This window comes from Lynx rufus, unplaced genomic scaffold (genome assembly GCF_022079265.1).
Source record: "Lynx rufus isolate CCGP_SWC_20201006 ecotype Redwood Valley unplaced genomic scaffold, mLynRuf1.p SCAF_7, whole genome shotgun sequence".
NCBI lineage: Eukaryota > Metazoa > Chordata > Mammalia > Carnivora > Felidae > Lynx > Lynx rufus.
The window spans coordinates 46803852-46820042 of NW_025814889.1; the positions used below are offsets into that span (position 1 = coordinate 46803852).

The window sequence follows — 16191 nt, forward strand, 5'->3', positions numbered from 1 at the left end:
CAGTGTGGGACTCAAACGTACAATGCTGAGATCAAGAGTCTCAAGCTCCATGGACTGAGCAGGCGCCCCATCTTACATTTTTATTTGATAAATCAGGCAACTCTAAAATTAATGAAAATAGAAAATAAAGATAGATTTTTTGGGGGGGAAAAAGCAATTAGATAAACTTTTATAAAGTTTCATTAAAAAAGATAACCTTAACATTGGGATAGAAAGAGACATACTACAGATATATAGAGGAGATTTTAAGAGTTATTACAGAATACCATGTGTAATTTATGCCAATATATTTGATGAAATGGACAATTATTGAAGATAACCTAAATGTCAAATATTGGATCCACAATAAAGAAAAAACCCGAATATACCAATAACCACAAAAGAAATTGAAATCGTTGTCAAAAAAATACCTACCGAAAAGGTACATGGTCCAAACGTGGTCTGTGTTCTACAGTGAATTCTTCCAAGCAGTTAAAGGACATAATTCCCATCCTATCCCAGCCTTTCTAGAGCACAGAATCAGATGGGAAGCTATGTGATTCATTTTATAATCCTGACATAACTCTGATACCAGTGAGGACAAAGGACAACACAAGAGAAGAAACAGGCCCAATCCCTTAGAGTCAGTCAGTCACTCAATATGCAAATCTAATTTAGGTGTATTTTGAAAGAATAATGCATCATGAGTAATTAAAGTTTATCTTAGAATGTAAGAATAATCTAAATTAAAATTGTTAACTAATCTACTACATTAATAGATTCATTTGACAAATGGTTACTGAGCTCCTATCACGTACCATGCACTGTACTGGGAACTGGGAAAACAGCAGTAAACCAAAACTTAAAAAAAAAGACGTTTAAGTCAACTTTACCCAAAAACCTATCATAATTCTGTAAATCTTTCATTTGAGTAAAAGTACAACCACTTGGGGCACCTGGGTGGCTCAGTCGGTTAGGCATCCAACTTCAGCTCAGGTCATGATCTTATGGTTAATGGGTTCCAGCCCCGCGTCGGGCTCTGTGCTGACAGCTCAGCCTGGAACCTGCTTCGGATTCTGTGTCTCCCTCTCTCTCTGTTCCGACCCCACTCGCGCTCTGTCTCTCTCTCTCTCTCTCTCTCTCTCAAAAATAAACATTAAAAAAATAAAAAAATATATAACCGCTTCAGTAATAGCAATTTCCTAAACTACAAATAAGCAACAATTCGCAATTAATTTTGAAAAGAGATTTCTTAAAAAAGAGTCTCTAGTTCAGTAGTAGGTTTGACTGAAAGTGGGAGCAACTCTGAAGAGAACTCACCACTTCAGGATAGAGGGATGGCGGACTGAAATGGTACACGAGAGAACAAAAGGAGGCAAACATTTTGGTGAATAGGTATTTTTCATTGCTTCTGAAGGATGTGGCAGTAGAGGGAAAATCCTTCTGTGGAAAGGATTTTGGGGTGGTCTATACGTGCTTTCTGGAGAAGCAGGAGGAAGCAGTGATGCCTCTGAACACACTGGAACCCAGGATTGTGAATTAGAGAACGAGGCATGGGATAGTTAAATTTTTTTTTTATGTTTATTTGTTTATTTTGAGACAGAGGGTGTGCGAGCAGGGGAGAGGCAAAGAGAGAGAGAGGGAGAGAGAGAATCTTACGTAGGCTCCATGCTGTCAGCACAGAGCCTGCCACAGGGCTTGATCCTGCAAACTGAGAGATCATGACCTGAGCCGAAATCGAGAGTGGGATGCTTAACTGAGCCACCCAGGCGCCCCTGTGGTAATTTTATTGGTCAATTTGGCTAGGCTTTGGTGCCCAGTTGTTTAGTCAAACACCAGTCTAGATATTGCTATGAAGGTCATTTTTAAAGATGTGCTTTGCATTTAAATCAATAGACTCTGAGTTAAGCAGATTACTTTCCATAATGTGGGTGAGCCTCGTCCAATCAGTTGAAGGCCTTCAAAGCAAAGACAGGTTTTCCCAAGAGGCAAATCTGCCTCCAGATTGCACTGTCTACTCCCACTTGACTTTCCAGCCTGCAGATTTCACATTCAAAATTGCAACATCAACTTTCCCCTGAATTTTTAGCCTGCCGGTCTGCTCCACAAAATTCAGGCTTGTCTGCCCCACAATAGTGTGAGCCAATTCTTTAAAATAAATCTTTCTCCCTCTGTATATATAGTACTGGCTCTGTTTCTCTGGAGAATCCTACTACAAGGCAGAAGAGCAAAGTCTGAGAGCAAAGGAGAGTCTGAATGGAAAGGCATGAAAAGATCTGCTCTCAGAGGAAGCTGACCCGGTGGCGAAGAAATGTATTGGAGAATATTTAGTGCCAGATGGAAAAGCCTGAGTGATTGCAGGGAGTTTGATTTATGTTCTGGTGTTTTTATCCTCCTTGCAATGCCAGCAATCCGTTTTCCAGATTTCTCTTTTTTGGTTCTTTTTCCATCAAACCTGCTTCACCACCACAGAATGCAGAACTGGACCCGTGTGGCTTTCCATCAGTAGCCTCCAGATTTGCTGCTCCCCATGACTCTTTACAAAGGCTGGCATCTTGTAAGGATAGCTCCGCACTGTCTTAATTTCTTAATATGGCTAATCTCTTCAAGAATTTTACATTTTCCTCCAATTAGTTTGTTAAGTAGTATAGCAAGCTTCCCCTCCTTCCTCTACAGCTGCTTTCTATTCCTTTTTTTTTTTTAATTTTTAATTTTTTAAAAACTGTAGGGGCCCCTGGGTGGCTCAGTTGGTTAAGCATCCAACTCTCAGTTTCAGCTCAGGTCCTGATCTCACGGTTTCGTGGGTTTGAGCCCCGTGGCTGGCTCTGTGCTGACAATGCCAAGCCTGCTTGGGATTCTCTTTCTCTTCCTCTCTCTCTGCCCCTCCCCTGCTCATCCTGTCTCGTGTCTCTCAAAATTAATAAATAAACTAAAAAAAAAAAAAAGGAGAAGAAGAAACAGAACCTTGTCAGCCACCCCAGAAACTCCTTTATGTGTCCTGTCCCCATCTCAACCTCCTCCCTTGCCCCAAAAGTAACCACTTTTGATTTTTTGAATTACTTTATTGAGATATAATTCACATACCATATAAGTCACCTATTTAAAGGGTATGATTAAATGGTTTTTAGTATATTCACAGAGTCATGCAACCATCTCCTGACTTTCACAGCACTTCCTTATACCTAGTACATATAGGAAAGGCAGGTTAAATGTTTGTTCTGTTCCTTAATTTATCACTTTTCAAGATATTGAATTAATTTTCTTCCATCTTTCAAATACGACCAGTTGGTTGGGGGTTTTTTGTTTTGGGGTTTAAAAAAAAATTATTTATTTATTTATTTATTTATTTATTTATTTATTGAGTGAGAGAGAGAGAGAGAGAGAGAGAGAGAGAGAACACACAAGCAGGGGAGGGGCAGAGAGAGAGAGAGAAAGGGAGAGAGAGAATCCCAAGCAGGTTCTACCTTCTCAGTGCAGAGCGGTTCTCGGGGCTCGATCTCACAAACAGTGAAATCATGACCTGAGCTGAAATCAAGAGTGGGATGCTTAACCCTGAGCCTCCCAGGCACCCCATGTTGTTGGGTTTTTTAAGCCATTATATACTCATGGTTTTAAATATATTTGATGAGTTTCAATCCATTGCAAATTATTAGTGAAGCCCAAATCGTCTCATTTTGACCAACATTGCCTCCTAGTTCCCTTTGACATAACTCTAGTTGTGTTTGATAGCTTTCTTGCTATCTAGTATGATCAGCTGCTACAAAGCATGTCAGGCTTTGGTAACTGTATTTTTTATTTTCTATAGAGAGAGAGAGAGAGGGAGCAAGAGAGCCAGGGAAGGGCAGAGAGAGAGGGAGAGAGAATCCCAAGCAGGCTCTGCACTGTCATCACAGAACCCAATGTGGGGCTTGAACCCATGAACCGTGAGACCATGATCTGAACTGAAATCAAGGGTCTGTCACTCAACTGACTGAGCCACCCAGGCGCCCCAAGACTTTGGTAATTTAAACCATGTGGGAATAAGTAAATGAGTTAATAAAAATATGGAGACTTAGTCATAAGGTTATATAGTGGACATCTTTTTTCTTTTTTGCTGCCAGCGTTTACTGCATTTTATACTAGGAAAAGTTTCCCAGAGTTTATTTTAGATATCACTCCTCATTCATTCAGCCTTACTGAAGTGTGTTGAGAGGGATTGACCACATCATGTGGTCCATGACCACATGGACCAGGGTGCATGAAAGACAAGAAGACATTCACGGGGTCTTTTGGAGACATGTTGGGATAATTTGCCTTCCTTTTGGAAGGAGATATTGAATTTCTACTTCTTACCATTTATACATATTAACTGAAGTGGTATTAAAAACCCAGAAGAGTCTATTATTAGAAGACACAGAAAGGTAAAAAGTCATATTGATAGATTGATAATTTGGTTACATGATGTTAGGACTACAAACCACCATGAACAGAATTCAAAGACAGGCAACAGAATGAAAGTAAACATTTCCTACATACAAAACAAGAATTAGTACCCAGATCATTGTAAACCTTCTGCATGGGGATTAGAAAAAAGGTAAACCAGTAGAAATATGGGCAAATGATATGAGCATATAATCCACATAGGAGGACACAGAAAGGGGAAAACACCCAGATGTGAAAAGTGCACCATTTCACTCATAATCAAGAAGGTACATTTAAAAAAATTTTTTTAACGTTTTTATTTATTTTTGAGATAGAGAGAGAGACAGAGCATGAATGGGGGAGGGTCAGAGAGAGGGAGACACAGAATCCAAAACAGGCACCAGGCTCTGAGCTGTCAGCACAGAGCCCGACACGGGGCTCGAACTCACGGATCGCGAGATCATGACCTGAGCCGAAGTCGGCCGCCCAACCGACTAAGCCACCCAGGCGCCCCAAGAAGGTACATTTTAAAACTGCAGCATAGGGTTCCATAGCATGGATGTACCACAGTGTAATTAACCATTTCCCTACACGGTGGAAATTTAGATTATTTTTAATTTATTACAGTGTTCAATAAACATCTGTCTTGCCTCCTTGAATCTATTTCTGCTTTTGAGAAATTAAACCCGGTAAACTTAAACTTCAGAACATGATAGCAGACATCTTGGTGTCTGGGCCCCAAACAGAAGTTGCGTATAATGCGAATGTCCTCTGAAACTTACCATCAGAATGTTCTTTGGATTATATTCTTAATCATGTGCTTAATCTAATACACTTAGGGACCACTGGAACTTTTTCTGGTCAGATTAGTTCGAACAGTCAGAAATTGTTCTCTTTCCTTGAAATAAAGCTGATTGAAGGATTACATTGTCTGAATAGCTGCAGGATTCAGAAACTCCTTTATAAAGACTTACTTTCTTTTTAGGTTTAAAAATATCCATGATTTCTTTTGGATGAATGGTCTAAACATGCATGTTTTACCAGGGCCTTACTTTTTTATTTACCATAGCTATAGTTATTTGTTGCTCATTGTATGTAAATATGTTACAGGAGAGAAAATTGTTGACTCTCTGCCCAGGAGGGAGAAAAAATATTTATCAAATTCAAAATATGTATGCGTTTGTTTCAGAAATTCCACTTTTAGGAATCTCTCCTACCGAAATACTCACCAAGAATAGACACGAACATACTCTTGACCACATATGAGAATATTCACTGTACCACTGTTTGTAATAAACAACTCAATTGAAGATATGATAAATGCCCATCAATAAAGGAATGGATAGATAAATCATGGCCTGCCCATAAGCTGAGCGACAGCTACATGTATCATCTTGGTAAAATATCTGTATACAAGAAGGTCTTGGCAGGAAAAAGAACTCACCCCAGATGGTCAAATGAAGGGATTTTAAGGAAGGATTTACTTATGGAGGTTGGGCAGTGTTAGGCCAGCAAAGAAGAGGTGGAGAAATGCCTACAGATTAGCAAGAGTGGGAAGCTGATCCATGGGGTTGAAGGTACAAAGGAGAAGACATAACAGGAACCCGGTGAAATTTGGAACCATAGAGGCAGGGCCACAAGTGGAACTCAGCCAAAGAGGGGATACATCTACTGCAAAAAGACAGAGCTGAAGTGGGTAAATTCAGGGAAGGAACACTGATTTTTTTCTCTTATGCTCGGATATCTTGCTGGTGCCTCCCATTGGCTGAACCCTAGAAGAAGCATCTGGCAAGGGAGCCTGGTGAAATGATCCACAGGGGTCAGCCGGCTGGGACACAGAGCAGGGCAGACAGAAAGGCCAAAAAATGATCTATGGGGGTAGGGAAATGACTAACACAATGTTTACGTTATATTTTTTAAGTGGAAAAAAAAAGTTGCATAGCAATATATACAGCAATATGCTATTTTTTGTAAAAGAAAGCCACAATGCATATTTGTATAATCATAAGCATTATGTAAGAATACATAGCAAACTATAAACCTCAGTGTTACTTCTGGAGGGTGAAAGCAAATAAATGGAGAGGGAAACCTTTCTAACTTTCTACATTTTTATATTATATAAACATGTTACAAAAAGTATTTCTTTTGTGTTGAGGGAAATAATGATAAACTATATTTTCCATGAAAAGAAAGCATTGTTATCCCTGAAGTGAAGACAAAGTAGGAGAAACCCCTGCATGATTATTAAATAGTTGATTCACTCATGGGCACTGCAGAGAAACACCTCCCCAAATCCACGTTAATTATTTTAATGTGAAATTCAAAGAATAGATCTTGTATGCTTTGGTGTTGGTTAGGGTTCTCTGTTTGCAAAGATGAGAAATCAAATCAAGATCACTCAAGGAATAAAAGGGGAGTTAAAAAAAAAAAAACTAAGGGGGCACCTGGGTGGCTCAGTCAGTTGAGCGTCCAGCTTCGGCTCAGGTCATGATCTCGCGGTCTGTGAGTTCGAGCCCTGCGTCGGGCTCTGTGCTGACAGCTCAGAGCCTGGAGCCTGCTTTGGATTCTGTGTCTCCCTCTCTCTCTGCCTCTCCCCCGCTTGTGCCCTGGCTCTCTCTCTCTCTCTCTCTGTCAAAAATAAATAAACATTGGGGCGCCTGGGTGGCGCAGTCGGTTAAGCGTCCGACTTCAGCCAGGTCACGATCTCCCGGTCCGTGAGTTCGAGCCCCGCGTCGGGCTCTGGGCTGATGGCTCGGAGCCTGGAGCCTGTTTCAGATTCTGTATCTCCCTCTCTCTCTGCCCCTCCCCCGTTCATGCTCTGTCTCTCTCTGTCCCAAAAATAAATAAAAAATGTTGAAAAAAAAATAAAAAAAAAATAAACATAAAAAAAAAAAAACTAAGGATATACAGATGGCTCATGGAACATAGGGATGGAGAGAAAGAAACAGTGATTCTTTCTGTTTACCTCCAGGTCCCTGTCTCTATATTGTTCCCCACAAACACACCTTTTCTGCTCTTTGGTGTACATAACAGGCAAAACGTAGCTGCCTCACAGATCTGGACTTCCATATTTCAGTTGCAGCCACTGAGAGAAGACTAACTCAACTCTCTTTGGGTCCATATTCCAACCTCCCAGGAGAAAGAATCTGATTGGCTAAGTTGGGTTCAGATGGCCACCTCTGGTCCAGTTGGCTATGGTCAGTGGCGCAGGATCATACAATGTAGTGCGAACACAGATCCTGGAATCCTCTGCAAGGAGATAAAGAGATATTGTTAGATCAAGGATAGGGGATATGTTCCTAGGCTACCTACTACGGTTGCAAATAAGGCAGAGAACATTATAAATTGATGAGTTAAAAATCACTTTTGGATTAGGCCATAGCTGAAAAGTAAAAAAAGATATTCTGAGGGAGCCATAGAAAGGCAATGGTAAAACACTGATATAAAATGAAATAAATTGGTAAATCAAATGCTGTACTATGAGAATAATAAAATATACATTTTTTTTAACTATTAAAAAAATTTTTTAACGTTTATTTATTTTTGAGACAGAGAGAGACAGAGCATGAACGGGGGAAGGTCAGAGAGAGGGAGACACAGAATCTGAAACAGGCTCCAGGCTCCGAGCTGTCAGCACAGAGCCCAACGCGGGGCTCGAACTCACGGACCTCGAGATCATGACCTGAGCCGAAGTCAGCCGCTCAACCGACTGAGCCACCCAGGCGCCCCTCAACTATTTAAAAGGTTACAGATAGGGGTGCCTGGGTGGCGCAGTCGGTTAAGCGTCCGACTTCAGCCAGGTCACGATCTCGCGCTCCGTGAGTTCGAGCCCCACGTCGGGCTTGGGCTGATGGCTCAGAGCCTGGAGCCTGTTTCTGATTCTGTGTTTCCCTCTCTCTCTGCCCCTCCGCCGTTCATGCTCTGTCTCTCTCTGTCCCAAAAATAAATAAACCTTGATAAAAGGTTACAGATAATCAGAAATCACACTGTTTTGAAAATAGGTACTAATAATATATTTATAACACATTTTGTAGGTCTCAAAAGGATTCCACATGTATTTTATAATTCATTTAAGAAAACCCTCTAAAGGCAATTGAGGATCAAAGAGGTTAAGTTATTTGCTCAAAGTCATATGGGAATCAAAGGCTCAGGACTCAAGGCCAGTGTTGTTACTCTACATGCCGGGCCCCACCTTATAGAATCTGCTTTGCCTGTTTTTCAAAGGTAATTTAACCTTTTTTTTTTTTTTTTTTAGCATAGAAAGTAGCAGCAGAAATAATTTTTAAAGTGCTAAATTTTAGGAAGGGTGGATTAAAAAGTTATTTTCTCACCTAACTCAAAAGCAAAGAGAGTTGAAACCCTACCATTGAAGGGTTTATTATTATTATTGTTATTATTAAAGCAAATAACTAGGGGCACCTTGGTGGCTCAGTTCGTTGAGCGTCTGACTCTTGATTTCAGCTCACTTCGTGATCCCAGTGTCGTGGGATCGAGGCCCCCATTGGTCTCTGCACTGAGCATGGAGCCCGCTTGAAATTCTGTCTTTCTCTCTCTCTCTCTTCCTCTGCCCCTCTCCCCTGCTCACATGCATTCTCTCTCTCTCTCTCTAAAATAAAATAATAATAAAATAACAAAGCAAATAACTAGAACAATAACAATCAACTTCCAGCGTATTGGAAGATACATCCCTGCTTCACTATAATGTTTACTGCGAAATGACTAAATTCTTCATTAAAAAACAGGCTTTGAGCAAAGTCAAAACAGAAAACTAATATCCATGCCTGTAAGAGACATGCTAAAAATGAAACTATTCAAGGCGTCTAAAAGTTGAGAGAGAGCTTAAGATTTATTATGCCTCTGTACATACAAAGCCAGCAGGTGCTCTAATCTAGGTTGCAATGATTATTGTATACATCTGAGAACTTGAGAGATAATGACTAAGCTTGGGAAAAAGAGAGACAAAGGTAATAGTTTCCTGGTGTCCTGTCCTGGGAGATAAGAGAATCTTTATGGCTACTGGCAGGGTGTGGACTCAGCTGCAGTCTTTCTGGCACCAGAGGAAAAGGCATGTGGTAAAGAAGATACTGCCGTAATAGAGCCCATGGGGTAAATGCTTCTATGTTAATGAGGTAATGTATGTTTCACTCACGTGATCCCAGGTGTGTCGTGCACACCTGTGGAGGGGGAAGTGGAACAAAATTAAAGTGTCTTCAATTGATCACCTTAGGGAGATTGGGGCAGTTGAAGAGCTCCCAGTCAGATTTTGCCAGAAAAATAAGTAAGATTATATCTTTTTTCCAGAAAACGACAATGATGAGAGATTCTCACTTTAAAAATAAAAATCCTGGGGCACCTGGGTGACTCAGCCAGTTAAGTGTGCGACTCTTGATTTCAGCTCAGGTCATGATCGCGTGGTTTTTGGGATCAAGCCCCGCATTGGGCGCTGTGCTAATGGGTAAGAGCCTACTTGGGATTCTCTCTCTCCTCTCTCAGCCTCTCACTCATGACACATGCACGCTCTCACTCTCAGATAGATAAAGAAATAAACATTAAAAATAAAAAATAAAAATCCTATTATGAAGCAGTGATTTTCAAAATTATATTATATTGAATCAAAAACAGAGAAATTGATCAGTGGAACAGAATAGAGTTTCTAGAAACAGATGCAGACAACAGTAACAAATCAACACAAGACAAATCAGAAATAACACATTTATAGAAAAGCATAAATGCTTTCTCACTTTCTGCTTAGCTTAACTCCCATCATACACTAAAATGAACTCCAGGTGGGTCAAGATAGATGAAAATGTTTATGGTGGATGCTTTCTTTTTCTTTTTTCTTTTTTTCCTTAGGCATCGGTTTCCCTCTCCGCAGCACCCCACCATAATTTCCTACTGTGAAATTTCTTCTCCCTGACTAGATGTAGTGTTAGTGGGAGGGTAAAGTTCTGTTACCATGTTGCATTTGGAAGCTGAAATTATTCACTCCCCTTCTCTCTACCCAGTACAGCCAGGGGATGGGCACTTGACCTGAGCTCAGCTACTCCGGGTTGACTCCTAGAATTTTGATATTAAACTGATGCTACTACAAGAAAGAACAGGGGTTGGTCCAGGGCATCCAAACAGCCTATTCCAACTATAAAACAGCTAACATCCTTCCAGCTTTGGTTTGCCAGACCTCCTTGGTTCACTCTCAAGCATATTCCTGCAGACACATACCAATAGTTTGATTATATTAGCCAGAGTGAGATTTTTTTCTATATCCACATAGAGACTATAATTCCAAAGAAATAACTAAGGAGGAAGAGAATTTATGAGACATGAGATGGTTGGTAGTATCGCCGTTCATCCTGGAATACATATCTCCTCCATAAGAAAAGCACTCTGGGAGATGACCTGATGGTTTGCATTTCTTCTTCTTGCCTTCCCCGATGGCAGGAGTATACTTCTCTAGCCCATTGATGTTGGCTTGGCCACCTGACTTGATTGACCAATAGAATGGAAGTGGATATGATGGTCTGAGAGGCTTTAAGTATGACTTGTCAATTTTGTTTCCAAAATATATATTTTCTTTTATCTGCTCCATTCCATTTTACCAACACTGTATACATCCATGATAATCTCATTCATGTATTTAAAAACATTTAAAGTGTTTTTATTTTATTTTTGAGAGACAGAGAGAGGCAGAGCGCAAGTGGGGGAGGGGCAGACAGAGTGGGAGACAGAATCTGAAGCAGGCTCCAGACCCTGAGTTGTCAGCACAGAGCCCCACGTGGTGCTAGACCTGTGAACCATGGGATCGTGACTTGAGCTGAAGTCAGATGATGCTTAACCAACTGAGCCACCCAGGCGCCTCACATTCATTTACTTTAACAGCCTTGTAACTCATCTCTGGCCTTTTAGCTGTGTACCTCTGAAAACCATCCTTCATACAACTGTAAAGCCACAGATTAAAGCCTTCAATGCCTCCCTCTCCCCGACATGGCATTTGAAAGCCATCACGAGGGGTGCCTGGGTGGCTCAGTCGGTTAAGCGTCCGACTTCGGCTCAGGTCATGATCTCATGGTTCGTGGGTTCGAGCCCCGCATCGGGCTCTGTGCTGACAGCTCAGAGCCTGGAGCCTGCTTCGGATTCTGTCTCTGTCTCTGCCTTTCTCTTACTCATGCTCTGTCTCTCTCAAAAATAAATAAATGTAAAAAAAAAAAAATTAAAAAAAAAAGAAAGCCATCACGATTTACTCCTATACATCCTCTCAGCCTCATCCCTGGACGTTCCCAGCTTCCCACTTTATGCTTAGCAATATGAAACTGCCTGAAGCATCCTGAACGCTACTCCACGCCTTCGTCCATTCTGTTTCCTTATTCTGTCCTCCTCTTCCTTCTAATCTTATCCATATAATATCTGTTCAACTCTCTAGTTTCTACCAGTGCTTCCAGAAATTCTTCCCTGGTACTTCCTAGACATGCACTTTCCCTGTGCTTCCTTCGTGCACACACCTTTGGCACTTTCCATGTTGAATTGAAATGATCTGTTCTGATATTTCTCTCTAATAGATGGCCATTTCCTGGAGGGCAGGAAAGGTATCTTATTTAGCTTTTTATCCTCAAAATCAAGCATGATGTCTGGCACACTGTAGGTATTTAATACACATCCATGGAGCTGAAATAAACCAAGCAAATTAATATAAGAAAGCTAAGTTGTCTTTTTAAAAATGTTTATTTATTTATTTGAGAGAGAGAGAGAGAGTGCACACAGAGGAGGGGCAGAGAGAAAGGAAGAGAGAGAATCCCAAGCAGGCTCCAGGCTGCCAGCGATCTCATGAACTGGGGGATCATGACGTGAGCCAAAATCAAGAGTCAGAGGCTTAACTGACTGAGCCACCCAGGCGCCCCAGAAAATTAAATTGTCTTAAATCCTGCAGCTGGGATTCCTAAAAGCTAATGGCATTATGAAGTGGTTCTTCTGGAAAGAAGTATAGCAACATGTAACAAAAACTATGAAAATGTTCTTCCTCCTCCACTTGGTATTTTCCCATTTGTGAATAGCCTCAAAGAAATAATCCAAATGGGTGAAATGTACACAGATGTTCCCGGCAACTCTAGTTATAATAGTGAAAAAAAGAAAAAAAACCCTGGAAGCCATCCAACTGTCTAATAGGGAAATGACTAAGCAAACAGTGGGATTATTACATAGCTATTAAAAATGACAAGGTGAGGACTATGTCAACACGAAGTGTGTATCTGCAGGAACGTTAAGTGGAAAAAAGAACACAGACAGTGTTTAAACAATAGTGGTTAACGAGGAGTGTGTACATTAACAAAGATCAGAGGCCAGTTTGGAGAAATGAAAATGGCTAGAGTTCACTCGGCCCTTTTTTTCTTGTGCGTTTCCATGAGTTGATGAAATAATATTGAGATATCGTTGCAACATAGATATCTTGAAAGTCCTCTGCAGTGTCAGTGCTCTGAGTAACCTACCAGGTTGTATTTTCCAAGAGATAATTTCATGCTAAACTCTCATAAAATCATTATGAAAATAATGATATTTCTTTGAGAGAGCAAAATATTTTTCTTTAGTTTAATTCAACAAGCAATTCTGAGAACTGTGTGCTAGAGTGCTTATGTTCTCATGACATTTACAAATCACATGGGCAAAAATGCTCAGATGGATCTGTGTTATTATTTTAACCTACTTTTATTTATTTGAGTGACTGTACATATTAAGACCATTAACACAGGAAAGTTTGAAAGACCTTTGGCCTAAACCTCTCATTCACAAATTGTTTCAATTTTATACTTTTGATGTTGACTCCAAAAGAGGTTCTATGTATAGTCAGTAAGATATTGTGGTAAAGATTAAAAGGAAAAAATTATCATCATACAATTCTAAACTTGTGTTGCTTTACCAGTGTAGTGCACTGTGAATTAATATTTTATAAATCCTGTGATTATCTTGTGAATAGCAAAATGTTGACATTGCAATATACATTACATTGCAATGAAAAGAAACCACATTTTTTTTATATCTTGTTTGAGAAATGTTTTACCTTTTTAATTCACTGAGATCCTCAAAAACATGGAGGTGGTCCAGGTGTCCCTGGATCTCTGGGAGACCCCTGATTATAATCATCACTTTATCTTAAAATGTGATAGTTTTAACAAGGGTCCCCAAATTAATGGCTATTAATAACTGTATACACACCTAACTCACAGGGGCACCTGGCTGGCTTAGTTGGTTAAGCATCGGACTCTTGATTTCGGCTCAGATCGTGATCTCCTGGTTTGTGAGATTAAGCCCTGTGTCTGGCTCTGTGCTGACAGTGTGGAGCCAGCTTGGGATTCTCTCTCTCCTACTCTGTCCCTCCCTCATTCATGCGCGCGCACACACACACACACACACACACACACACACACTGTCTCTCTCTCTCTCTCTCTCTCTCTCAAAATAAATAAATAAGTAAACATTAAAAACAAAAACAAAAAAAATCACCTAACTCACAAACTGCTGTCACTTAGCCCTACTGTTTCTGCTGCCATGTAACCAGCAGTCAGAACATTCACAGCTTTTAGAGCAGAGGTTCACAACCTTGGCTACAGATCAGAATCACCTACGTTTTCCCAGACCCCACTCTGGGCCTCTTGATTTAGACTCTTCGGGACTGGAATCTGGAAATGACTATGCTTAAAAGGCTCTCTTCCTCTCTTCTTTTCTCCCCTGTATTTCCTTATGGTTCCAGAACTCAGAATTCAAGTTAGTACTGTTCATAGTATGGTTTATCTGCATCATAGGTTTAACAGATCTGAAGGCTAATCTGAGGGTCAGCCACCATTTTCAATGTAGTCTCTCTGGGACAATGTGTTACAAGTGCCCCAGACATAATTTAGAATAGAAGTTTGAGGATGCAGGCCACAGATTTTTGGGGGAACAACTCACACAAAACTTTTTTTTTTTTGACCTTCAGGAGCATGTTTATTGTGTCTGAGATGATACATCAGGTGCTCTCTGAGCTACAAAGGGTAAAAGGAAATCCTCTCATTACAAACTGACAAAGGTAAAAGGTAAAACATTTTTCACAACAGCATGGACCACATACTCAGAAATAGATCTGGGTTTAATACAAATGACGTCATTCCTAGTCATCTACGGCTACTTTTATAACTTCATACAGATAATGAATTAGGCTAAAATGCACTATAATATTTGGTAGACTTCAGGACCAGTATCCTTAATACATCACAAAATACATTTTGATATCCCAAAGAAGCAAGATTTGCAAGTAGGCATTTTAAACATAACTAATCTACAGCTACAAAGTTCTACTCTTGACAGCATTTACCTTTTTGGGGTGTCTCCCAGTCTCCAAAGGATAAAAGCAGAGAGTAGAATCAGTATAACATATGGGGCGCCTGGGTGGCTCAGTCGGTTGAGCGTCCGACTTTGGCTCAGGTCATGATCTCGCGGTCCGTGAGTTCGAGCCCCGCGTCAGGCTCTGTGCTGACAGCTCGGAGCCTGGAGCCTGTTTCGGATTCTGTGTCTCCCTCTCTCTCTGACCCTCCCCCGTTCATGCTCTGTCTCTCTCTGTCTCAAAAATAAATAAATATTAAAAAAAAAGAATCAGTATAACATATACACAGAAGTCCGTATCATAAAGGCTATAAAGATTTGCAGCACAATGAGAAGAGGACAAAACTTTTGATCAAAACTTTTCAATCATTCCTCAGATTTCTTATTGTGCTTAAATATATGAAAGTAAATGCTGAGATGAAAGTGTTACATTCAAGTGTCCATTCTTATAAGTAATTCAAAGCCTTATGTTGACCCTTCTCCTCTACCTTCTGTTTTCTTCACTATAGGTCTGTACTATGATTACTGATGCTCTGAAGATGACGACCCTCCTGTATCCCAATAAGATTCCTCGCCCAAGAAATACAAGCTTAACTGTGGTCTTCTAAACCCGAGCACCCAAGGAAATATCCAGGGAAGTTGGGAGCTGAAGAACCAGGGTACATTCCCACCTTGCCCCCTGCCCCAGTGCACTCTGGCTCACATTCCGTTTGGAGTGATTATGTCTATGGGGACAGAGGAAGATATGTTCCTACCTTTTACCTGAAAAGCACAGGGAGACACTGAAGGCATCTTGACTAAGTTCATATTTCTCCTTTGAGGAGCTGTAGCCGGAATATTTGGACATGGACCAAATTCTGAAAAATCAAGTTCAAAAGGACTGCGGTTGTGAGTCATAGCAAATGGTGTCGTGTTGATAAATACAAAGCATAGTTATAAAGATGGAGAAATTCATTATGCTCCAGAAAGATATGGCTGTTAAGACTTTCCAGATGAACCAGAGAGTTGAGACCATAATTATTTAAGTGAAAAACCAATTTGGCCTTCCTATTCGAAGGTGGGAATATTAGAAGGATGATGTATTTGGGGCTTCCAGGCTGAGCTCCAACCACATATCTGAATGCCCCAGAAAGTATCCACAGATGCTGTATGTGTTTTTCCCTTCTGAATTATCCAGATGATTGCCCTTCAGCCCATGCTTCGCTAACCTAGGGATAGGATCCATTCATTTAACTATTGTATGGGCTATAATTGCCACTTCAAATGAAAACCCAGGAAGCCAAATCCAGGCTGTTGAAAGTGTATAATTAGCTCCTTGTACAGCCTGACCCCACTGATTTTTCTGACGCATTTGGCCTGCAGTGTGCCCTTTCTGAGACCTCCAGTATCTTCTCCACAGCTGGAGATGCCCAAAACTGCACGCAGCACTTCCTGTGGGTGTGGTCTTACATTCTTAAGGCTGTGGGC

At 40.7% G+C, this 16191-nt stretch overlaps 1 protein-coding gene across 10 annotated transcripts in view; it reads left to right on the forward strand.

Annotated features, from left to right (window-relative positions):
* APOLD1 (apolipoprotein L domain containing 1) overlaps nt 1-16191 on the forward strand; it is a 59785-nt gene that overhangs the window by 39972 nt on the left and 3622 nt on the right. For all 10 annotated transcript variants that reach the window (XM_047064876.1, XM_047064878.1, XM_047064883.1 and 7 more), the window contains one exon: nt 15234-15383. The gene's annotated coding sequence lies outside the window, so the exon portion shown is untranslated. The remainder of the gene's footprint in view (nt 1-15233; nt 15384-16191) is intronic.